Source organism: Aythya ferina (genome assembly GCF_964211825.1).
Source record: "Aythya ferina genome assembly, chromosome: 1".
In the NCBI taxonomy this organism is placed as follows: Eukaryota; Metazoa; Chordata; class Aves; order Anseriformes; family Anatidae; genus Aythya; species Aythya ferina.
In genome coordinates, this window is record NC_140296.1 from 118,472,789 (window position 1) to 118,498,805 (window position 26,017).

General features: G+C 42.6%; 2 protein-coding genes across 2 annotated transcripts in view; one reads left to right on the plus strand and one right to left on the minus strand.

Moving 5' to 3' along the window:
• Nucleotides 1-26,017, plus strand: part of COL8A1 (collagen type VIII alpha 1 chain) — a 92,690-nt gene that overhangs the window by 50,742 nt on the left and 15,931 nt on the right. Inside the window, exon 3 of the mRNA XM_084522796.1 lies at nucleotides 6,497-6,611. The gene's annotated coding sequence lies outside the window, so the exon portion shown is untranslated. The remainder of the gene's footprint in view (nucleotides 1-6,496; nucleotides 6,612-26,017) is intronic.
• The window catches only part of LOC311438512 (uncharacterized protein), a 49,515-nt gene that overhangs the window by 18,211 nt on the left and 5,287 nt on the right, over nucleotides 1-26,017 (minus strand). The window lies entirely within an intron of this gene.

Genomic DNA, 26,017 nt, shown 5'->3' on the forward strand with positions numbered 1-26,017 from the left:
TAACCAAAAGCACATCTTGTGATATTCCCTGTATCACTAAAGAAGTCACCTGCTGTAACCCAGTATCTACATTTACCTCGATGCAAGTGGCTCACAGCCATAAACCAAACCACTCCATTTTCATGGGCTAAATGAAGTGCAACATCTATACTTACTTGCATGCAAGTTGCAATCGCAGCCCAATAGCCTGTAAAAGCTTAATCACCAGAATAGTTACTGATATTGGATGATAAGAAATGTGTCCTGTACCTGCACAACAAGTCTGAAAGACTGCATTAATTAAGAAGGTAGAAAAATTCCTTAGGCAAATTAAAAATGGAGAAAATCGAGACTGTGCTTTCATTGGCTTAAGGTAACACTTTTACAGCTAGATATTCAAAGCATTGTGCTGGTTCCTTATTATTTAGCCATGTATTACTTTCAGTACAGTCTGTGGAAATTGTCTGGATAAGACCACCCATTTAGTTCTTAAATTTTAATCCTTAATCTTTCGTGTTGATTTTCCATGAATCGCGTGTTCAGTTTCCGTGTTTAAACTCTCCTGCACAGCAGGAGAAGGTGGCACAAAAGCAGCCCGGCCCCGCGCTGGTATGCACCGTGAGCAGCTCCTTGAGTTAGCACACGGGGGAAGGACAGATCTGGAGGGCAGCGGGCAGGAGCAGGGCCCCCACTTGTAGCTGGAAGAGCAAACAAGCGCCATGAAGCAGAGCTAACACTCACCTACCTTAGTCACTCTTGTGATGAGAAACACAGCCCAGCTCCAGCCCTGCAGAGGAATTAGTTGCACAGAGCTTCCAGCCCATGAACACTGAAGTCACTGCAGCAGGGGGAATACACATGACCACATGCATGCTTAAATCCTCACCCTGCCAAAATATTTTACTGGCCTGGGCCTGTGAGCCCAAAGTCTCTGTTGGGTCCCACCTGGAGCACCCACTGTGCACCCCGGAGAGAAGGTCTCGAGGTCTGTTTGGGCAGCGGGGGCTGCCTGCCTCCTCCTGCACCAGAAGGAGCAGGTCCTTCCCCGATGGGTGCTAAGAGCTCGTGCAGAACCCCAGCACCTTGCTGACCACAGCTCTCCACAGGACACCAGGCCAAAAAGAGGGGACGGAGGAAGTGCTGACTTAGGTCCTAGGGAACAGGAGATTGGTTCCCCCAGTGGTGACTAAATTTCAGCCTGTATCACCCGATCACATCAGAAGCACTGGTTAAAGTTTCCCGTGAAGTCTAATAGCAAGTGGTAATTACTGAGAACACACCCAATGGGACCGACCCTACCCACCGACCTCCAATACATGCCCCATACGCAGCGTGAGGTAGCCACACGCACTGTGGTAGGAAAAGTAGCAGTAAGAGGCGACCAGACTGATCCTTTTCCAAGAACAGCACATCCAAGATCTTTCCAGCAGCACAGAAGACAGACAAACCCAACAGGAGTTAGGATGAGAAAAGCGAGTAAGGACAGAGGATGTGATGACATTCCCCCTTTGTTTTTATTGTCAGTCACTGGTAGAAATTTGGCACACCGTTTCTGAAGCAATTGTGGCAAACATATACAATATTATTATTTTTTGGTGGAAAGACATAAAAACACTTTTACCTCAGTGTTGCTTAAAGTCTTGGTTTTGATTCAGACATCTCAAAATATTCAGAATAATTGCAACATTGTGTGCCGCCAGCATTTGCAGTATGAAACTCTTTGTGTTTTTCTCACATTTTATGTGAAAAAAGAACATTTTGCACCTCAGTAGATGGTTGTGGTTTTGGATCATAATGTGCTAAGGGTTTTGATCTGTACTGATTCCTACCCCTGTGTCTCATTTTTCTCATGGCTTAGAACAAAATATTAATGTGACTCATCTGTCATAAGTAATTCTCATATCCTCTACTCTATATTTTGGTGCGTGTCTAGAGGAAAGTTGTGGTTATGTAAAAGTATTTGTGTATTTTGTATAAGGGAGGATGGGAATCACAGGTACTTTAAACAAAAAAAATAAGGGCAATGGCAGGAGAAAATTGTGAATTATAAATAAAAGCAACTTTTATATATTGTAATTAAACATAATAGACACTTTAAAACACACTATTTCTATTTACTACTTCCTAGCTTTAAAAATCACAGCTGTCAGTCCCTGGAACACTGGAAAAGGAAATAATAAATGGCAAAAAAATATATATGTTTAGAGTTTGTGGACTGGCTTGTCCAAAGCGAGTCCCAGATTTGATACTGAAACATTTACAAGGACACTAATTATGCCTGGAAAGCTGGCATTTGAAATTGCAAATGTCAGTTCCAGGATGTCAACGTTTTCTGGTACTGTTTAGGAAATCCTATGTAGCGTGCTGCTTTCGAAAGACATAATTATCTGTGCACATTCCTGCAACTTTGCTCCAGACCCAGACTTCTACTCCACAGTAGTTCTCTCACAAAAATTTAAAAAATTCAGTAGAAAATAGCCCAAACAATGAATACAGCAGCAATTCTGCTACAGGAGCATTTGCAGCAATTGACCAGATTCCTCTTTTCTCCCCAAGAGCAGACTGAAATACTTTACTAAGTAGATCCAGTTCAACGCAAACCTCATTCCACAAAAGTCATTTGCATTTGGGCTGAATATTGAATCAGAGGGACTCAAGTATATGCTTAAAATAGAATTGATATTTATGTGATCACTTAACCGAACTAGGGGTCATGCTGTTTCTCTGCTAAAAGAGAGAATCCAGCTATTTTCTGCCTTTCTGCTGTTGCCTTTCTGTACGTGAATAGAAATCACAAAATACTGTGTTCCAGACCTGGCAAATACCTGCAGCCAGCAGAATGGGAGAGAGAGAAGAATGCAATGCCACCTCCTATATTTGAAGATTTTGCACACAGAAAATAAATTCTCCCCTCTCCTTTCAGCTACAGATTTGCACTAAACTGTTCCTAACAGCAGAGCAACGAAATGAGACTGTACCCATCAGGAAATCTAACGCTTAAGTTTCTTCTTAGGAATGATTTCTCTCATTCTCTCTTTCATATTCCCTCTCTCCCTTGCTTCTCCAGGAAGCTTTATTGTCTCCAAAGCTAAAAAGACTGCCTTGTGTTGCTGCATGTTCATGTAGCCCTAACCTATGTATCAGGATCTTCATGTGACTGAATGACACAGGAGAGACAGGAAATGTATCAGTAGGAAACCTTCCATGAGATTTATTTTGGGGGTTAAAAAAAAATCATTGCACCGTAACAGGTTTTCAGGTCTGAAAGAAGTTAAGTGGAAGAATGCACATGCAGTCATTGGTCTCAGGACACAAAGAGCAGGACAATAATAATACTGGAAGGGCACATAGAGAACATGACCTCAAAGCAGCCAGGAGTTCCTCTCCGAAAAATCATCAGGAGCCAGAATCTGGCCTTTTGTTGGCTACGCTGTGCAACAAAACCCGTCAGCAATGGCCAAGGGGGTTCCTGGAGCAGGCGGGGAAGGCAGGGGCAGCAGTGATGGTGTGAGAAGGAAAGGTAGGGACTGTCTGGGATGTTACAGGGGCTTTTCGAGGACCAAGAGGACACTGTGTGGTCTCTTTTCTTTCCTTCCCCACCTGAAGGCAGCTCAGACCCCCTCCCCTCACTTCTGCTCTCTCCACCATCAGCATCTACACATTTTTCTGTACCTTCTTGATTGCCAACGAGGGGTCAGTCTTGGTTTGAAGGAACAAGAATTAGGATGGGAGCAGGGCAGAAAGCCAGGAAAATCCTGCTGCCGCTGGAGGTAGAAAGGGCAGGAGTGACTGCTGCTGTACTGGGGCCTGCTGGTACAAGCTGGCACCCCTTCACCCGCCCTCTAATCCCACAAAGGCAGTAACAGCGACATGGATGGTACAAGCAGCAAGCAGGAATGAGCTGTGCGGCTGAAACGCCTAATCCCTCTCTCCTCAGGCACAGGCAAAGTAGCTTGCCATCCCCTCCAGTCTGGCAGCTCCCCGTTTTGCTAAGTATTCAAAGCTGCTTCTGAATCCGTGACTTTCCTTCGTCTGTGCGAGAAGCTGAGCCAAAGCCCCAGACCTAAGCACCTGGGAGCTGTGGAGAAGTTTGTTTCCAGAGCTGAACTTTGGAGCCCAGAGCCATATCTGAAGGTGATGAATGAATGTAGATGTGGTCTGAATTACTGACTCCCCGCTTAAAGGAGAAGGCCTGGTTGGCAGGATAAACAATTAAAAGCTACACTTCATAAAACTATGCTGCACACGGCGATGGAATTGGCAATTTCTGCTCTGCAGGCTGTAGAGTCCCCTCAGGAAAGATGCCAGATGCACTTTCTTTTATCCAGCTCAACGAATTGAATGAAACCGATTGCAAATAATCCACAGTTCTTGGGAATTATCTCCTATACCTTGATAATGGGGTGTGAAATTGTTTTTCTCTTTGACTACTGAAATCACTCACAGAATCACGGAGTGGTTGAGGTTGGAAGGGACCTCTGGAAATCATCTAGTCCAATCCACTCAATCTGGACAGCCTGTTCCAGTGCTCTGTCACACTCACAGTGAAATCTTTTCTTGTGTTCAGCCAGAACTTCCCATGTTTCAGCCTGTGCCCCTTGCCTCTTGTCCTGTCGCTGGGTACCACTGAAAAAAGCTTCACCTTCTTCCTTTTTGTTTTCCTTCTTTCAAGTTTTTCCTGTGAAGTCCTTGAGTGTCTGGAAGGACAGATGCCTGCTGAATTTTTGTTCTCACTTATTTTTACTTCCATACTCCCTCCATATATATTTTTTGAAAGTAGAACAAAACCATTTAAATGCAAGAAAATCTTGAAGGACTATTATATAATTCCTTCCCCTTTTTCAAGCAACTGTCTCAAGCAGAAGACTTTGCTTTTTATGTAAGAACACTGTCAGGTATCTCTCTTAAATCTCAGGGTCAGGGCACTGGGACATCCATCGTGGTGGCTCCCCGAGCAGCAGCACAGCAGGAGAAAATCACCCCGGATTATCTACCAACACAAGGGCAACCACAAGCCAACACTAGGTCTGGCATTGCCAGAGAGCTGAGCTGGTTGGTCACCAAAACAGAGATTCTTCAAAATAATTTGATACTAGAGGCCAGAAAGCTTTGTCACCACGAATGTCACCCTAACCTACAGCAGAGGGCCTGGAGAGCAGGTTTCCTGGTTCATGGTTTCCTGAAGCACAAGGACTGGTTGGCAGCAATGTGCTCTGGAGGGAGCTGGGCTGAAATCTCCTTTATGGCAGAAAATGCTCTTCTGTCAACAAGATTCAAAGTTGTTGTTGTTGGTTTATTTTGGTGAAAATGTACTGTTTTGACCAAAACTTAGTTATTCTGTCAAATTTGAAAGAGACTTCACAAAAGCCCAGTTGGTGCACTCAGAGGAACAGATGAGAGCAGGGAGCGGGCACATTTCTAAGGGGCTGGAATAAATCTGAGGTAAAACAGGCAAGCTAACTGCAGGTTTCCCCTGCAAAATGAACATTGCTTTTTGGCTCTCCTCTCTCCCCAGATGCTTTCTCCCTCTAAGGTTATCGCAGGTTGGTGGCAGCAGGGCCACCTGGGGCACAGACCCCTGGGGTATACCAGGCCCTGGAGTAGGCACCACATCTGGGCTGCCTTCATCTGCAGAGAGGCTAGAAGCTGCTGTTCTTGAACTTTCCTCTTGGCCTGGCTGATAAAATGCTTCAAGTAAATGGAGAGAGACCTACCTTGAACATCTTGGTGGCAGCTGAGCCCACCAAATCACAGAGTCCTCCCAGTCATGCCTGTGGGACGTGGATCGGGTGAAATGTGCGTCTTGGTAGCAGCAGCCTGAGAGTGATTAGCCCATAAAATATGCAGATTTTGTATTTATGTAGGATGCCAGTGCTGCCTGTTGCTCCCCTTGTTGCACCTTCATGAGCACAGCTGTGCTCAGGACTTTGTATGGTGGTTCCAAGCACCTCATATATCAGTCCAAGCCCCTTGGGAACTGATGTCCATATGTTGCCCATTGCAAGGAAGGGTTTGCATGTACATTTTTGAGGCGGCAACACACTTGGAGAAAGTTGAGAATAAGTAAATGTTTTTCAGCAGTCACTCAAACTGATAATTTTATACCTAGTAATCTGAAAAAAGCTACACAGCATCTCTCCAGAAGGGTGGGAACAAGACTCAAGGATCTTTTCTTGAAATCCAAACCCAGATTTTGATTTACAGCCTAATTATTACAGGATTGCCAACAAAAATATCAAACATTAGGATTTTTAGTCCCGTATTCAAATTGCTACATCAGTTTTTGCAAGCACTGAGTAACTAAAGAGGCTACTCAGAGGGAACGAGCTGCCAGGTTGTCACACTTCTGAACAGCAGACCTTGAATAAGAGGCTTGAACATGGAATGAAAAGACTATGCTACGCCACAATGTTTGAAAATCTTGGGCAAATTTCCGTAACATTTCTGAAAGGAAAAAAAAAAAAAAAAAAAGGCTACTGTGCTCATGAATTTCTTATAAGCTTTCTTTTCCCTCTAGGACCAACTTAAAATCAACAAAATAACACCGGGCCTTACACAGACAGGAAATCTAGGTCTCCTACAGTGAAAAGCAAACAACCTGTCCTTCTTCTGCCCTGTCCTGATATCTAAATGTAAGTATATCCAGCTTTGAAATCCTGAATGAGTTATGCATAATGCCAGAACAAAAGTGCAAAGGCTTAAAACAGAAGTTGTCTTAAAGCAAGCACCAAAAAGGATTTGATAAGTTATTCAAGTGTTTGCTACGCACCAAAAGCTTTTGATTTTTGAGTAGAAAAATATATGGTACACATACTTTGGTGATTATCCTCAGCAGAATTTTCTTTGCTAGATTAAAAGAAAATCTACTCTTTTGGACACTCTTCATAGTTTAGGAAAGTCAGGAAAGATTAAGGATGGGTTTCATTAAAAAGGATGACAGAAAACATTTTACCCTGGGCATATAGTGAGCTATGCCGTTGATGTACTTTCGATATCCGAAATACATATGTACACGTGTCTGAATCCATGTGTATGCATATGTGAAGGCAAACAGCAGTAACATTCATTTGGAAATCCATGTTTAATGCAATGTTTAGTTTAGCTCAATAACGGGAAGAATATGTTAAACATCATTTGGAGCCCTAATGGAAAAGTTTCTGACAACTAGACATTAGCTCATAGTATCCACAGTCATCTTATGCTTATGACTATTGTTTGTTATCAAGTGTGACTTTTGGAAGAAAAAATGCATTATTGCTTAACAAGCTACGTTGCAGTAGTGTCCTGCGCTCTGTTTTGGTTTCTAGATGGCTAATTAAAAGAATCCAAATGTTACGAATTAATCATGTAAATTCCTCAGACTTTCTCAACAGCTCTCTGGGAAGATGAGCGCCACGTTCGATCGTGTGCCTCTCCTCCAGAGAAATCCTGCAGAATTTGTCTGAAAGGGAACCAGCAGAGTCACTACAAGCACGGCTCCACCAGTACACTGCTCCAGACACCGGCCCTGGCAGACACCCTGCCTGGGGAACCCACTGGGCTTCTCTGGGCACCGGGGCAGTCTCGCCCACGGCTCGATGCCCAGCAGCTGCCAGCTGTCAGAGCTGGCCCTGAGACCCGCTCCCCTGGAGCCCGTCCCTAGACAGGGTGTTATCCCGGGGTAACACAAAAATAAAGGAAAAAAGGGGGAAAAAAAGTAAAAAGAAGAAATTGTAGAGCCCAAGGCCCCAGCCCACAAAACATTAATAGAGTATAAAATGCATTCCTGCTGGTATTTAAGCTCTCCCAGAGCATCTATAAGAAAGTTTTAGAGCCCAATCCACCTAGCAATAAAACACACATCCAAGAACGGCGGTGGATTTTGATAACTTGGCTGTAAAGGTTACATAGCAGCTGATTAACACACTCTGTGAGAGCACTGCTATTTTTATTAGTAATTTCTTCAAACCTTCTGAGAGAGATTTTCCAGTGTTATACAATAATGTAGATCACTTCAAAAAACCTCAGAGTCCTTCACCTACAGCAGGTGAAATAGGAATACAGACCATTAAGCATTTACTCCAGACAGTAAAAAGCAACAGTTAAGTGCAAACGAGCACTTGCTACATTTCATGCATGGCAAAACTGCATTGAGAAAAACAAACACTGTACTCAACAATACAGAGATATCAAAGCACAGAGAAATAAGAAGAAGGGGAAAAAAAAAAAAAGCCTAAGAAACCGTTGAGAGTTCTGGAAAATGTTATTATTTCCTTTTTTTTCTCTTTTCGTTTTAATCTATTCCAGTGAATAGAGAATAATTTCAGCAAAACATTCAGATCTGGATAGAAATATCCCTCAAATTAAAGGGAAACAAAGCCCAATATCTGCAGCAAGAATACAGAAATATTTTAGACTTGATCATCAACTGGCAATTAGACTTGAAAGGCATTTGGGTCCAATAGAAGTCCTGAGCTCCTACCAAAATCAACAGTCTAATTGTCTCAGCTGAAACTGGGGCTTAGTTTTTGGGTTTCCTGTAACTAAATCTTGCCACAAACAGCTCTGCTAAGTTTTTCCTCCAATAAAATAAAATACAGCGAAATTAAGATAAATACAAGAGACAATGAAGATGAGTGTGTCGTTCACGATGTAAGGAAGGGAGCAGATGTTAGAGAAAACTCGTGAAGATATCAAAATAGTGTTCATCAGTTCTGAATGGATGATATGACAGCTCTTTAAAAATAAACAATCAAACATCTGAAAGTAATTGCTAGACTAAGGGATTTAAGTTTATTTTATTTAAGCAATATGGTATTTTAAAAATGTACTCGGATTGTCTAGCTTGCTTCAGATTGCTTTGGTTTTCTACACGGTGTCATGGCAGTCATTACCCACCCAAATGTGGTATTCGAATAATATTTTTAAATTGAAAAAAGACAATTGAAATGAAGAAAGCAAAACTATTCAGGAAGGTTACCAGAATGAGTAGTTTAGTTTAACTTCAGACACTTCATAATCTGATCAGGGAGAAGAATGAAGAAACCTTGAATTCATAGCCAATGAGTCAGGTGATCAAGTTATTTATGTGGTCCTAGTGATTTCCCCTCAAAATCAAAGGCAAATCTACATTACTGAAAGTAACATTTCAGTTTGTATAGGCTGATATTCTTTTTGTCTATCCTTTATTCCATGGTCTTTTACACTTCTCCGTGTTTAAACCCCACGAACATAGTCTTCTCAGCCCCCAGTTGCCTCCTCATTTTCTTGTGCCCTATGTCCCTCCATTCAATCCCTGTTTATCTACAATATGGGTTAGTTTGCCAGTCTTCCTCTTCCCTGTCTGAACTGGGGAGTTGGAAGCCCTAGACGGCTTTTAGTGGAATTTAAACCTCGTATTATTCATGCGTTTATAGAAATGTTATCTTACATTTCCAGGTCCATTGATTTTTCAAAAGAAATCAGTGGACGAACTGCCTTAGTCTCTTGAAAAGCTAGCTTCAGACTCCTCTCAGCACTTCTGATGGGAGGAAATTAAAGAGGAATTACAGACGAAATAATCCTTTCCAAGCATAGCATATTCAATAGCTTAGAAATTTACTTCTCTTTTCCTATTGGCAAATGAGGTTTCTTTGACTAATCCAAATATTATTGCGCATAAACCCAAGGGTTGCTTTTGTCTGTGTTTTGACGAAGAGGGGCTTCTTTAGGGCTTTAGTAGTGATACTTGACACATAAAGCTCTGGTACTGAGGAACACTGAGGAATAACAAGATGAACTTGCCTTCACAAATCATACAATTCGGGGCTGCTCTGGGGATACCTCCTGCTTGCCGCCAGCAATGATGAGGACGCGTTTACGACCCCAGGCTGTGCAAAGCAGAGTCCTGCAGGACCTGCTGCTCTGTAATTCTCTGCTGCTCAGGCTCCCCAGCTCCCCAGGCCAGCTCGCACGTGCACACACACACACAAGCTTGCCTCTGATCTACAGGTACAAGCTCACCAGAAGCATTTTCCCTTGTGATGTGCAGGGGCTGCCCCTCTGCAGTGTGATGATAAGCAGCTAACTCAAGGTGCTTAGGCTAAAAAAAAAAAGGCAGGTTTTTATCCAGCAAGTCCATGGAAGACTAGCACAATATGCCTGTCTGCTTTGGGAAACAGTTAAGTCTTTTTATGGGCTTTGCATTAAGCATAAATCCTCCTGGCTATGTGCTGAAGGGTACGGTTTGATAACAGAGTTCAGTAACAGCAACAGATAGAGCATATAGCTGCAGTCACCACGTTGCAAACGCATTCCACATGTTTTCCCATAGCTTCTCTGTCCAGGGATAAGTAGCACTAAGCAAACGCCTTCTTTCAAAAGCCCCACTGGCATAACTTCTCAGCAAAATTATTCCCTGCGAAGTCACTGAGTTTCTTTAGGAAACATTAGTACATTTTCTATGCAGGAGGCTCTCCAGAAATGTCACATTTTTGACCAGTTTTCTAGACCTAGGGGGCTCAGACACAGGAACTTTGTCTTGTAATGTTCAGAGAATGTTACCACAGTGCAGAACAGAACTTGAAATACGCTCAAAAGGATTACCCAGCTAGCAATGATAGCCCATGAACCTATCAGGTTAGTAAGTGAACCTTCAGCTAAAATATCTATTACATATTTCAACCTTCTGTTTAGTTTCAAAGGATTTTGATGCAGTTGTTGGGTTTTGCTTAAGTAACAAGGTTATCTTTATCCTTTCTCAACTGCAATAGGTATGCAAACAGCGTCCAATATTAGAGTTCATAGCAGTCTTCCAAAGGATCCTTTTCTACTTCATCTATCTGAAATTCCCCTGTACTTATTCTCTGCAGCAGTCTAGCTCATGATTTACCAGGGGTGGAGGAATACCAGAGCACAAAGCTGAAATCAGAGACCTTTTACTTGAGAAGCTGACACAATCGTTTACTGAACGCATTTTTGGACCGTTTGCTCTACAGTAGCCTGAGTATTCCTGGCGTAAATGGGAGACGGCGTAAATGGGGCCAGCTAGGCAGCACCGTGGCATCAGCACACACGCGGGAATGTGAGCCGCACCAGCTGATGGCTGCAGAATACTTGCTTTGTGTGCAGACGGCGTGTTTCATGCTGCTTTGCTCGCCTTGCAGGTATTTCTGAGCAATGCACAGCACGGAGATTTAGTATTTTGAACCTGCAAAGGGGTCTGGAATGTGCTCAGGCTCCCCCTCCTGCCTGGTCCTTGGGAAGCTGTCCCCCGGTACACGATAAACTGGGAAGATGAAGAAAAAGCAGCAGCATGGAGCCTGTGCTGGCAGTGTACATAGAAATTTGAGTTTAGCGGACAAAGTTCACAGTTTGCAGTGAAAGGTCATAAGGATTTCAGGCATTTTTGGTATTTTGTCTCTGCTGTCTGCACAGTATCAAGCAAATAATAAGAAAGAAAGAAAGAAAGAAAGAAAAAAAGATAGACGGCTTCCAATTCTGTATACTTGGCATCTCTGCTTGGCCTGAAAGAAGTTGGAAAGCTCTGTCTTTGGCATCTACAATTATTTTTGAGGACACGCCATCCTAACAAAGCTTTAACACTTACTCAGCCCCAGCTTCCCTAGTATTTTTTCATGTGACATTTGATAATCTAAAAGGCTTACCCAGCTTCAGCTAATCCAACTGGCTGGCAGCTTTCTTGCTGAAAATGAAATATTGAATTTAGCATGGGGAGGAAGAGTCCTAAAACGTTAACTCTTAGCAGGTGATATTCTTCTTTTTCCATCCAGTGCATGGTCTCAATAAAATGTCAAATGCCTTTCTGAGAAATCTCTTCCAGTCTGTAGCTGAACCAAAGGAGAGCTGGAGCAGTCTAATTTATTATTATTTTGATTACAGTTTTTGCCTGCAGTGAATTCACTCTCTTCTCTGGACATTATTGTATTATCTCCCATAGGAAAGGCTTAACTCTGGCCTGTGAAATATGGATGATGACATTTTTATTTCCTGGACTATAGTAAATCTAAATCAAGCGGAGACTGTTTTCCTGGAGATATATAATCTCAGAAATCTAAAGACTTTTATTACGTATGTATTTAGGAAGTAAGTGCAATCACTGCTTTTTGTGAAATTGCTACTTCCACTGTTTCGGGCATGTACTGCTGAGGCACCAAACTAGGAAAAGAAAAAAATCCCATTATTCTTGTCTTTGGGTGCATCTCATGGGCAATGGAATATCCAGAGACCTCTTAGGAGTGTGAAAAGGATTAAACAGTAAAAACGGGACAGTAGGTGATCCAGGTATTGGCTAAATTTCTTGTGACATGTGTTCATTTAACCTCCCAGAGGGGATTGTACTTTGTGTTCCTGTCTCTGTAACCCCAGCACATCTCAGGGGTCACGGAGTGGGAGCCTGTGTGTGCATTACAAGTGGCAAAAGCTTGAGCCCATGTCGTGCCTGCAGGTGCTGTGAGGCACCTGGGGGCTCCCTGCTCCTCCTGCTGGTGCAGCCACCAGCATCAGGAGGGAGCTGCTCCCAGCCTCAGCTGCCTGGGAGCTCTGTGCACTTTGTCCTCCAAGCTCAGGCAGAAACTGTTCCAGCTGCCATGAAACACAGCCCTTCACATCCTTCCTTAGCATCCTTCAGGAGCTAAAGACAGATGCTCTCTCGAGACATTCCTGCTTTAGCTTCCTTTAGCTCCTTTGCTCTTTCTCTTCCCCTTCACTTTTTACCTAGAGATGGAAGATTTTGCTCTTAGGTTTAGTAATGCTGAACAGAGCAGAATAAATGCCTGAACATACAGCATAATGCTACCTCCTCTTACAGTGGTCAAGTATGAGGTACAAACACCCTACTATGGGTGATTAAACCTAGACAGGAATGAGTATGACCCCCGAAATAGGAAGTATAACTGCATAAGAACTGCAGAGACGCTACAAAACTCATTCTCTTTCTTCCCTAAATATGGAAAGATTGATATCAAAGGGTTGGTGCTCAACACTTTCTGCCAACCAGCAGAAAGGTTTTGATGCACTCAGAGCAGAGCACTTTCCACCACAATCCACTTCTGGGTTAGACAGAAAACAAAGCCCCTTGCCTTCTGATGAACAAGAGATTAAAAACAGCTGAAAAACTACACAAAAACTAGAAGACAGAAAGACAGAAAGGACTAAAAGGAAAGATATGTCAGTCTCTTTTCTCAGGTGACAGGTGAGAGGATGCAAAAGAATCAGCCTCAAATTGCCACAGGGGAGGTTCAGATTGTATATCAGGAAGAATTTCCTCATGCAGAGGGTGGTCAAGCATTGGAGCAGGCTGCCCAGGGAAGTGGTGGAGTCCCCATTGCTGGAGGTTTTAATTAAGAGATGTGGGGATGTGTCACTAAGGGAAATGGTTTAGCGATGGGGCAAGGTAGTGTTAGCTTGATGGCTGGACTTGATGATCTCCAGGGTCTTTTCCAACCTACATGATTCTAAGACTCTATATTTGATAACAGTCAGGTTACATCAGATTTGCCCTGGCCAAAACCAGGAATATGCTCTTTTTAAACAAGCTGTCTGTAGGTGATCCTAATAACTGGTAGAAGACAGAACCCTCCTCATCCAAAGACACAGGATGAACGCTGACAAGGTTCTACCTTTGTCACAAAGAAACGTCTTTATCATTTATCATGACGTGATCGTTCTGACTAGAAGGCAGCAGAACACAGCTGTGCCCCAGCAAACACTACGTGAAGGTGTAGCTGTGACACCAGTAGCACCCAAATAAAGAAAAATTATGAGGACGTGCTTTTATTATTTTGCTTTAAAAACAATTTCAATCAACTGTCAGGGCTGAGCCTGTGCTCAAGTGGATCGCTTACGCCACCAAGGGGCAGCTTCAGTAAGGAGACGTCTGCGCTCTCAAAGCTTTGACTTCCCAGGAAAACCCAATGCTCAAAGACTGCTCCGGCAAATACTTGTATTGCCTGTAGTGCCTGTCAGTAGCTAAATACGTATGCATCGATAGGAAGCATTTGATCTTCAGATGCACTGCTGAAACATTTGAGGTACTACAGGCTTGGTTTTACAAATACATTTGTTAACAACCCATTTTTTATCTTGGTTACAAATAAGGATTCATAAACATCTGATCATCTATTTGACTAATGCCACAAATTACTTAAGGTGACTCTGCCTGGATTTGCATTAGAAAAGATGGGTTTGAAATATCAAGTCCCCTTCATCCAGTACAGACTGCAGCAGGGAGTGAGATAAAGCTCCACGCAAGGCTTACAAAACTAACATTGCTCACACCAGCTGACTGTCCCCGAGCTGCCCGATACCGTGTTTGCTTTGCGCCTAGACGTACACCAGTGTGTGGCTTCGTGCTAAAGAGAAAAACGTGTTAAATTATAACTGTAGAAACAGTAACTTGTCCTTAGGAATAACAGTATTTCCTTTATACAACTGTGCAAGTGCCAACCTTTCCACTGCTTTCAGAGGCTGTTTTTGACCAGCCGTTTTAGCTCTTTTTTCACCGTTTCACTTTCATGAGCAGTACCTAGCTGTAAACTCAGAACAAGCCCCAAAAGCAGGGCACAGCCTGAGCCTTAATGTGGGCAGCTGGAGATAGACTCAAGCCTTTCAGGACAAAGAGCGATTGGCACATCTTTACTATATAAAAACAAATCAAAACCTTACTCTGGTTGTTTTTAAACTGGAGTTAATAGTTACTGTACAGAATTGAGGCATTTTCAGGTGGCCCCAAAACATACAAAACAGTAATCCAACCTGGGATAAATGACAATAGCAAGACAAAGAAATGTGTCCCTTTACTTAAGAAGTACTGTTTCATCTCTTTATGGCATCGCAGACTGCAAAGGCATGTGTTCATGAAAGCTGCTGCAATTAAAGGCATAGAGGGTGTGCTTGTGGTAATGGGGTTAACAACAGTTTATGGATTGCATTTACACAGAGGATTAATGAACACAGAAGCAGCAATAACATATAGAACCTGTGTAATACAGCCAGCATTTAAGAAAAACTGAGGGTAGCACCTACAGTTTCATACGAACTGCAAATACAGTTCCAACATACATGGATTTAAAAAAAAAAAAAAAAAAGAAAGAAAAGGAAAAAGAAAAAAAAAAAAAGGCAGCTCCAGTCCTGAGGTCCCCAGAGTCAAATCCATCTGATTTTGCTTAAGCAAACCAGATGGGGGGAATGTCCTGTTTTAATTTCTCTTTTGGCCTCTGCTACATTGTTTATCTTGAGTGCTCATCTTCTTGACAAATACATTTTGAGGAACTTTATTCTTTTGAGTCTCATACGCCTGAAGAGAACCTGAATAAATGTGTCTGCTCATCAAGAGTGGCTTGTGGTCTCTGTGCGGTTTTATTTAAAGACGGAGGTTCAGAGAGACATGTAAACACTCAGCTGTGGGGACTGGAGACTGAGAAACAATGTAGTACATGGAAGAGGTTACTGCCAGCAAACGTTTCTTCTCTCCATAAATGTGTTAGACACACACAAGCATGAGGACGATAAGAGAAGACTGATTACTTACTATAGCCCTCATTAAAATGCTTTATGTGCTTCTCCTTACAACATCACTTAGAGCTCAGAGCTCCAGACCCATTTTGCAAATGAGGAACAGAAGGCGAATGGCAAAGTGCAGCAATACCCACTCCGCGGTCCCAGAAGTATCTGCAGCGTATTGCAGAGGTATCAAAGTTTAGCTCAAAAGGAGGCAGCACATGTACCACCAGCCAGCCAGGCTGCAGCACCTTGGTGCTCAGCACAGGTTGGTTTGCCAAGTTATTGCTGCTCGCAGCTGAACTCCAGATGTGTCCTACATCAGATGTGTGAGCTGAGGGACCTTAATAAGCTCCACTGGTTGTTGGTTGACTTCTCTTCATTGCTCCTCCTTCCTTCTCCACCACAAACTGTAATGCTTGGGGGCAGGAGGGGGAGAAACTTGTGACCAAGGGCTGGAGCATGCCAAAAAATATAGGGAGAATTAGCAGGCGATTCACACACACGTGCAGAGAGGGAGCAGGGTATGGTGGAACATGCCTGCCTTTCCCATAACAAAATTAAAAAATGATACTCGTACATCTAAGTTGTTTGTTCTTAGCAGTTCCTAGGGAAAAAGCAACAGCCAGGTATTTTTTAAATCTTAAGGGGCAGCATGTCCTATCAGGAGGCAGAAACAGTATTTCACCATTATCATTTTTAGATTCCTTCCCCTCTTGTGGTATCAGAAAGAAAGACTGTCTTATGAGAACAGCAAACTTTCAGCTTGTGCCTATTTCACCATTTTGATTCAGAGCATCAGCCTCACGTGCAGAGATAACAGTTGTGAGAGTCTATGCTATACCTGAAGTTAAAAAAAAAAGGCTTTTCTGGACCTTGACTCTGCCACCTCAGCTCATTTCTAATGTGCGTGCTTTGGCAGCACACAGCTGAGCAAGGCCATAAATGTGCATTTTAAAATGTGGTAACCTTCAAACTTTGTTCTTCTTAAGAATCATCTGCATTTGTATTATAATTACAAGGGAAAAGTATTGCACCACTGCATTTCTTTACAAATCAATTTAATTTAGGATCATTATTTTTAGCCAATGAGGCATCCTCACTGACAAGTCTGAATGATGAGTAAGTTTAAAGTGTCTTTTGTAATGAGTTTGACACATTTAGAAGCCCTGGGTCCTCCCATGCCTTCTTTTTTTTTTTCTTTTTTTTTTTCTTTTTTTTTTTTTTTTTTTTTTTTTTTTTTTTGCACCCATTTTCTTTGACTGGAAAAAGATCAAACATAGTGTTGTGTGTAGCCAGCACACAATATACATGATCACTTTGGTTAAATTAGAAAAAAGGCTAACATATAACTTGTATAACTTGTCCATGTCATGTTATTTGGCAAAAAATAATTATATAATTAAATGGGTCCAAAAATCAAAACCATATGTATCTGCTTGCATTTATACTTTTTTTTTTCTTTCCATTTACAAAATAATGCTTTTGTTAGAGAAGAAAATTCAATGAGCTTCATATGTACTGATGCAGTTCTGCAACTCAATTATTTCTTCATCACAATGGCAAGAGAAATTCCAGCACAAATAATCTACAAGATTTATAGACCCGATTGCAGTGTTGACACTTGGCCTGCAGAGCTCTCTAGCAGGCCAAAGAGAAGTAGTGTTTTCCGCAGGTATGAAGCGGGCTGGCTGATAGCATCGGCTAAGCCATGGTGAATAATCTGAGCAGAACATTTACAGCCCTACTTCTAGCTAAACTGGAAATCTTTGAAGTATGATGCATCAACTCCACGGGTGCTTAAAGCAAACTCCTGCAGGAAATGGGATCCATGTACATGTTTTTTTGGGAGTTCTTTGCAAAGCAATAGTCAAGTCTGAACATAAGTATGTATTTTTAATTTAATTGATAGGTTTACTTTACAGGTTCTTCCCTCCTTCTCCTACTGCCTGTAGAACTGTACATCAACAGACATTCAAAATCTGCTTTCATTTAATTAAATGGGATCGTTGTTGCCAGTCAAAAAAAAAGATACCAGATACGTGAAATAATGTCTGTTCTCATGACATCTTCAGCCCAGTTTCCAGAAAGACTTTGGGAGAGTTTTGAATAGATGAAAAGAATGATAAGAAGAAAAACATTTCCTTCAAAAAAAAAAAAAAAATCAAAGGAAAGGCTCTCTCCCACTTCTCTTCCAACTCTTCCATCTTTGGAAGCTTTCCTTGTAGTTCAGAGGCGCTAGACAAGTGAAGTTGTTCATCTGCAGTATCCCATTAAGTATCATCACTCGCAAGATGGGATGCAGTAAAACAGACTCAACAACAATCAGTGCTGTCCAGTACGAAACATACGTTTAACCACGGCGATCACTTCCACAGCAGACAACCAGCATCAATAAATAGAGCGTATGGAAAAGCCTGGACTCGGTGATATTGGTTACTCTGCTAAATGCAGGAATTACCTCCACTGCAGTCAACATGCTGCCACAGCCGAGGACAGAATCTGGGCCAGCGGTGGTACCTGGTTATTGAGGCACACAACAGTAGGACAGAGTCTGGGTGTTTTTAAGTTAATACAAACCAGAGTGATTCCAATTTTACCGCCTGAAAATGGGAATTTAGTGGATCTAAACTGACATTTGTTCCTCGCCAAAATATTTTGCACTGGCACTTACTGTTGGAAAGGCCAGTTTTTGCCGACTGCCAAGAATTTAGTAAAGCTCAGCCAAATTCTTCTGTTCTTAATTGAGCAAAATTCTCATTGTAGTTTTGCTTGATTAAGAAAAACAGGCCACGGTCTAATGCATGACTAACTGCCTAGGTTTATAAGTCTATAAGTTGAGAGCCATATAAAAATATCTAACAACTAGCAAGTTTTATACGTGTTCTAGTTCTCATTAAAAAATAATGGGGTCGTCTATACATGTCAACTTGCCCATCTGTACAAGTGACCAGCTCCCTGGCTGCTGAATTTCACAAGCTTCTAATGTTGCTAATTGCCACATGGAAGCGATTAATCGAGTCACTTGAGAAAAATCTGTTCCAGATCATACGGGGTTTTCTTTACAATTGTGGAGGCCTGAATTACTGAACTCTAGGAAATACATATATAATGTATAGTATAATTGATGCACAGGAACTGATAAGACACGAGTTTCTTTCTAGCAAGGAAAATTCTTCAACAATATTGCATTAACAATTTTGCATTTCCAAATTAAACTTAATTAGGTTTGTCTTTTCTTCTGTAAGTTATCAGCATATTATGAATGCCACACCAGCGTTGTGTGGTTGCAATGTACTGATTTTTGCAAGTGGAAGGAAAGCAGGAATCTCTCCTCTTATTCCGGATCATTTGTCACGTCTTAGTCCTTTGAAGACAAGTTTATTTCAGGCATCACATTTAATCAAGATGAGGAGTTCATTCCAAACTAAAGGCGTAACAGCACGTAATCGTTAACATAATATCAAAAAAGAAAATAATTTTCAACTGACCAGTGTTAAGAGACTCTGCCTCTTTTGGAAAATAAATACAAGACAGGATAAAACAAGGTATAGCTATTAGTCATAGACAGAAGAAAGATAAAATAAGAAGGAATTCAGGAAAAGGAGAGGCAGGGGAAGAAGTTAACAGCTGTTCTCAAAGGTGATTTATGAGTTTTGTACAAGCACACATTAGGAGAAAATCAAGTCCAGAGTGTAAATAGGCAAAAGACAAAACTGTCAAAAAATGAGATACACTGCATGTTGGGTTTGGAGCACTTTTGTTTCATTTTGTTTTTTTTGTGTTTTGTTGTTGCTGTTTTATTTTCTTGGTGATTTTGATTACTGGTGCTGCCTTCTGGGGTGAAAAGAAGAAAAAGGAGTGCTGTTCTTTCAACATGTATCTTTTTAAAACTAATCCTTCCAAATCTGCATTTAAAAGCAACAGCATTGCCTTGTACCAGTAATTTATACTATATTTTAAGAGATGAAAACTCTCCATAATTTTGCCTTCCTTCCTCTCTCTGAGGCATTACTTTCAAAAGCCCGTGATGAAAAGCGTATCAAAAGAAAGAGCTACCCATTGCAAATCTGAATGCCAAGCAATCCCTCACCTTATGGGAGATCTTGGAGGGAGGAGGTTAGGTTGCTCCTCTGCTGCAAGCAGAGAGCTGCTAAATCTCTGGTAGTTCAGCTAATGCCTTCACCTCTGCCCCTCAGCTCTCAGCTTTGCTCCAGGCACTTCTCGGCTGGAAACCAGACCCTGTGCTCCAGGGTCCCACGGGGTAGTGGTGTGACAGGGTTACGCCAGCACAAGCTGCCAACAGATGCAGTAATACCAGCAAAGCTGACTGGGTTTTCTGGTTTGTTTTTTTTGGGGGAGAATATTGAGGTTTGGGGGTGGGGTGTTGTTTTTTTTCCTGTATTTTTGTTGTTACTGCTTGTTTCATTTGCCTGCAAATGCACACGCATGCATGTTCAGGCAGGGGCTGGCCATCCCCACGCACTGCTCAGGTCTGCTGGAATGGCTGCTTCCCAGTGCCTGGATGACCTCTAGCACAACCTGTGAGCCTGGGCCTTTAGGGAGCTCATTCCTGCAGGGTCTTATCAGCCTGTTACTTAATTTGTTTCATTTATTAAGGACTTTGCAACAGTTTTCAGGGAATACAGCTCAGCCCTAAAAAAAAAAAAAAACATCTCTATAAACAAGCTCAGAGCCAATGGGCTATAATCATGTATTCATGCTTCTCTAGTATGGTTAAATAAGCCTTTCACAAAGTATATTAGAAGTATTTCTATTAAGAATACAAGATTTCCACTAACATCTGAAAATCTGTGTACGTTTCTTGACCTAGCACAAAACAAACTTCGAGTAGGTACCACATCCCACAGCCAAACAAACAAAGCCAACCTCCATGTACTAAGCACTACTGACACTGCTCACAGCCATTCTGTTGTCTGGAGAAACAAAACTGTTTCCTTGCTAGTGAAATACCTGCCTGGTGGATTTATTTGTCAATCGGGTAAGCCATGGCCTGTAGGTAGCCACAAACCTTTTGTTCTGATGCTCAGCAGCAGGAATCTGGTGGAGAAAGTTAGCAGGAGAGAATATGATTTTACTCCAGTGTATTGACTCTTGTGACTCCAGATTTTCTAAAGTCAATCTTTGCTGCCTTAACCACATCACCCTGGGAACAGCTAGCAAATGCCTTAACCGCTCCTTTGAATAGATACAAGAAGAATTAGAGAAATACATATCGGCTTCAAAGAAAACAGAATTTTAAAACAAAAAGAGGACCAGGCAGGGAAAGCAGAGGCCTTAGTTGATTGACAATACAGGATTTAAAATCTTTCAGATCCTAATCCACGAAGGGATGTTTGCATCTGGCTCCATAATGGAGTCCACATGCCTGAATTAGATGCCTGGACTCCGTGCATGTGCGAAAGGGGAGTTAAGTGCCTCAGAGGAGGATTCACAAAAGCCACTGTTTGGGGAGCTGCCTAAACCAGCCAAATAGGAAAAGCTGAAGATCGCAGTTCGTCCTAAATCCTAGCTCTCTCCTGGTTTTAAGAGCCTTCTGCTGAATGGAGCGCACAGACACAAGTCCCCCTGTGCTCAGCTCATAGCCCATAATCCTCTTTTGAAGACGGGTGCCAAATTTTTTCTTCAAACCATGAGCAGATAGCAGCAGCTCAAGCAGATGCTTACTCAGGCTGTGGAAGAGGAGTTTCGCTCCTTTCTTCAGCTAAGGGTACTGAAGTGCCCATTTCCTACCCCCAGAGCCCCAGCAGGAGGTGGGCGGTGAGCTGGCACAGTGAGCAGCAGACCCCATGGGGACAAAAGCCACAGGAGACTTGTCTCAAAGGACAGGAGGTGTTAGTGCGCTCCCTGCACCATGTAAGGCTTGCAGGCTGATCAGGGACTTGAATTTCCATTACAGACTAAAGTCCTTAACTTCCCCCTTCAGCCCTATTTGTTTGTGTATCCCAACCCCATCTCTGCTTGTAACGGGGCCAGCTGCAGGCTGGTGCCCCACCAGATCCAGCTGAGTGGTGGGGTAGCAGCAGGCTCTTCAGCCCACCACCGCTGGCGTAGTCCTCCTTCCTGGCCATGACATCGGTGAAGTGTGAGGGTCGGTTCCCACTGCAGACATTTTGTAACAGGCAGACAGGAGAGCTGAGCACTGACCTGCTTTATGGCCTTCGCTCTTGCTGCTCTCACAGTTACTGCTGGTGGATCCAAAGGGCTATGCTGAACATTGTGTGCTGTTTCTCTTGGAGGAGAGTTGTGAGACTTCAGCAAGTGATAGTATTTAGTCTTCTGTGCTTGGCTCTGATTTCCACTGGCTCTTGGTTGGTTTATTCCAAGGTGAGAGATACAGTAATTTCAGGTCCTTTGAACCGCAGGATGTTGGATTGCATATCGGAAATAAATTCTGCCTCATGGCATCGTAGGGGTCTAATCCAAAGCACTTCAAGTCAAGGAGACACAATGGATTTACTTCTTTGATAAGAGAATCTCCCTCTAACTTGATTTATTTCTTATTTCACACAAATGTTTAAAAGACTGTATATTTTCTTGGATCCAGGATAAGTGCATTGGGGGCAGGGGGAAGCTCTGCATGTCTGTGAGTGCTTCAGAGACATTATTTTTCCTTGCTGTGCTTTTGAGAGATTTTCCAAGCATTTACTATCAGTATTCACTGAATCAAACCTACGCAGAGTTCACAACTCAGGTTTTAAGCTTTTTGACGGTGTCATGCTCTTATTTCTGCACTTGCAGAGTTTCAGTCTTTGCTTGTCTACTCATTGACTACTCAAGTGAGTATGCAGCAAAGTAGATTTGAATAAGTAATATTTCATACCTGCTGCACAAGAGGAAAAGGGAGGAGGTCCTTATGGATTTGTCTGGTGTGTGGATTTGTCTGGTGTGACATAGGGATGTACGTGTGCAGTTCAGCCACAGTGACAGTGCAGAGCAATACGTTAGAGTTTTGGCAGTGCTTGCACCGAAGGAGCCAAATTAGAAAGCGATGTACATTGGTAGATCCACTGTCAACCATCCAGCAACTTCCAGCTTCATGTCAGCCCACAGATATGTCCCACGAAACAAAGGGGCTTTAAAAAAATGAACAGCCCAGTTTTTAAACCACTTTAACTGAATGAGTGCTTAACTGTGGTTATTGTCATCTTAGTCTTCATCTAGGCAAATAGAATAAAAATAAGAATTACCCATTTAGGGAGTAGGATCACACGATAGCATCTGTTTGATTTGTGGGAATGGAACAGCGTCAGGTCATGACTAAGATCAGCATGTCCTAACAAATACGACAATATCTGCAGTATTTGACAATAAAATAGGAAAATAACTGTTGCTAAATAATTTTAGAACGTCCTTCACTGATTTCTATCTGGGTGACGTAGTCTAGTATGCTTAACCTTGTAAGGCAAGATAATTTCTTCCACTGTTTGAACAAAGGTAGGAGAAGTATGCAAAGGGCAGAAATCTTTCAATGGTAAATACCCTTCCAATAAAAATTCTCTAAGAGACAGGCCATTTTTTTTCAATAAAAACATTTTGCAGACATTTGTTATTGTTTTCCTGTCTCCCGTAGACTGGAACTTCGGGGTTCTGAGAAGCTGTAAAGTTTGAACACAAAAAAGAAAATTAAGGGAGAGAAGAGCTGATCTTTCCCTTGACAGGCTCATCAAAGCAGAGGGAAGGGATGTATTCTAAGTGGTAACAATTCACCTCCAAAAACCTCTTGCTTTTATTTAGAAAGAAAAAAAAATCATGAAACAGCAATTGGATGAGAGCTAGGAAAATGCATTTTGTATACCATCAAAGTAGGAAAATGAACAGGCAATGCTACGCTTTGCCATTTTCAGAAAGAGGCAGTCAAGCAAATATGGCAAGAAGGCAGAGCTTAAGGCCACAGGATTGCAAGAGGAGTCATAGGGAACAATAAACTGTTTCAAACGATTCAAGCCAAATACTTCAGTCCCTCACAGATTTCTTGCTTTATAGTCCAAGAACTCCAGGACTGTTAAAATAAATGCAGGCTGCGAAGGTGAGAGTATGATCACTACAAAGGTGCACATTAAATGAAGTTTCTCTGTAACAAAGGCTTCAATCCAAGAATGATTGTACCCAGAATTGCACTCTTGGTGAGATTTCATGATTTTGACGCTGTGTTAGTGGTTAATGGTTCCCATCTGGAACCCACTGGAAAACATACAAACTTAGCCAATATCCAAGAAGAGGAGAGAAACGGGTGGGAATTATACATGTAGGTCTAAACTTCTAAGAAACCCTTGTTTCCTCAGTGATAACAGAGAGTAAGATGTACCCCTTCCTGACAAGCTGTCACCCCCACCTGCATCAGGTACCCAACAGGTGCCAGGAGCCCTCAGTGCAGTCTTTTTTCACTGCAGGCAGCACCAGCGACTGGCTACAGCCTGAGGATCAGGAGAAACACAAAAGCAGTTTCTGGCCACTTTTCCCCAGTCTCCTCAGGTTTGGTGCCACGCACGGCTTACCTAGTCTGAAAAGTCTAATATGAACGTATATTACACCTGCAGTCACCTACACTTCTTTAAATAATCTACATTTTTATTAGAATAAGCATTAACCTCCTTGTGACATCTGTAACAATCCACCACTGCAATTGACAAAAGCAGTTTTATCATCAGCATTTTCCTATCTATTGCCACTTTTGAGGAAGTGTGTTTAAGAAAAATATATACTGTAGCACCTGCCTGTGCATTACTGATGTTAATGAATGGGATTTTTATAAACACATATAAGTTTTCCTAAATATATTGAGATCTACCAGCTCATGCAAGGTTCACCTTCTAAGCAGTCTTTCCAGAGTTGTGAGGCAGTCTGCGTTAGCAGTCTCTGTTAGAATGAAACACATATTGCCTGCGTTGATCCTTTCTGCCTCTTTAGGAATCATTGCACCTTCACAAATTACATTTTAATTTGCCTGCTTTTAGTACAATAATGGATCAAAGGAGCAACTAAAAGTTCTCTGAGAGTAAAACTGGCAGTTAACCCTTAGAAAATTCTTTGCTGGTCATGTTTGGGTGAAGATGCAGGTTACATGTAATTCGATTTAGTTGCCACAGCCAGGGACAGCCTCCTGCCCCAACCTTTGCCTACCCCCATGCACCGATCGACAGGGCATCTCACGGGGTCACTTGAAAGCCCACCTGCCAAAGCAAGGCTGGCATCAGAGTGACGAGACAGCTGAGAAGGGAGGCTGCCAGAGAAAGCCTGTAGCTATCTGCCCACACCGTTTTGCAGCCAGTAACCCCCACAGCCCGCTATCAACACTTCAAGGTTCAGCCAGTCCCAGCACCGCACCAGAAGGGTGACCAGGGCTGATAAGGGGACAGGCAGTGCTGGGCTGTGATCGCTTTGTGCCACTGGGCCTGGTTTCCAGGCCTTTGCGGCCAGCTGCTGCACGGGGAGTCGGCACAGCCTGTCACTGAGGTGTCTCCACCACAGCCGCCTGCCACCAGGACCGCAGGCAAGCTGCCCAGAGGAGAGCATTAGGCAGGGGATTCAAGCGCGTGCCACGTGGCAGAGAACAGGAAAATGTATTCACAGGCAGGCATTTGCTAAATCCTACCTACAATTAATTCTAATCCCCTAATTAGAGTTGCATGCTTTTCTGCAAACATGCTCCTAAATCGGTCCTTCCTCCCCGCCCCGAGGCTGAGCAGTGCTGCATGCAAGCACATCCATGCCACAGGGCAAGGCAGGGCCACTTCTGCATGCCCTAAATCCGGAGCTTGGGGCTTTTGTTGCATCAGCTGGGCCCGGTGCCTGGGAGCCGGGGTGGTGGAGGTGCCTGTTTCCTCCTGCCCAAAGTCACACCGAGCAGGAGATGGCTGCCTGGCTGCCCCCGGGCGGGTTTGCAGCAGACTGGGTGCAGGGAGAAGGCAAAGGATGTGTGTGTTTTCACATCCATGCACCATAAATATCTGCGTGCAGACAGGTGTTTTCATACGTATGCAGATACAGACACACGCACACAAATATACACTGTTTGAAAGTAAGAAATGGGACAAGCTGAATGGTGCCATTCGCACCCAGATGGATGGATCACCGTCCAGCCTGAGCACATGTACTAGTCAATTTGGAAAAAGATTGGAGCAGAAACAGTTGCTTCATCTTTGGAAACAGATTTATAAACAGATAAATGAAGATATCTCCCCAGGCAGTGCAAGAAGAGATTGTATAATTACCACTGAAGCCAAAGGCAGTTTATAGATTATAATCTGTTTTTACGATTAAGCCATTTAGATATTTTCACACTTCTCTAAGAAAGCAACTTGAGGCACCAATTTGAATTAAAAAAAAGAAATAGCATCCATGACATATTGAATATTCCCCATCAGCAGCAGGTTTATGCATATGTGCATTTTCAAATGTTCACTGTGACAATCCTTGACTGTCCTATGACTGTCTTAGATTTACTAAATACCACATGATAATCAGACACAGTTGTTAGACCTTGAGCAAAATGATTTAATTTATTTTTAACATACTGAACAATAGCTGTTCCTCAGCA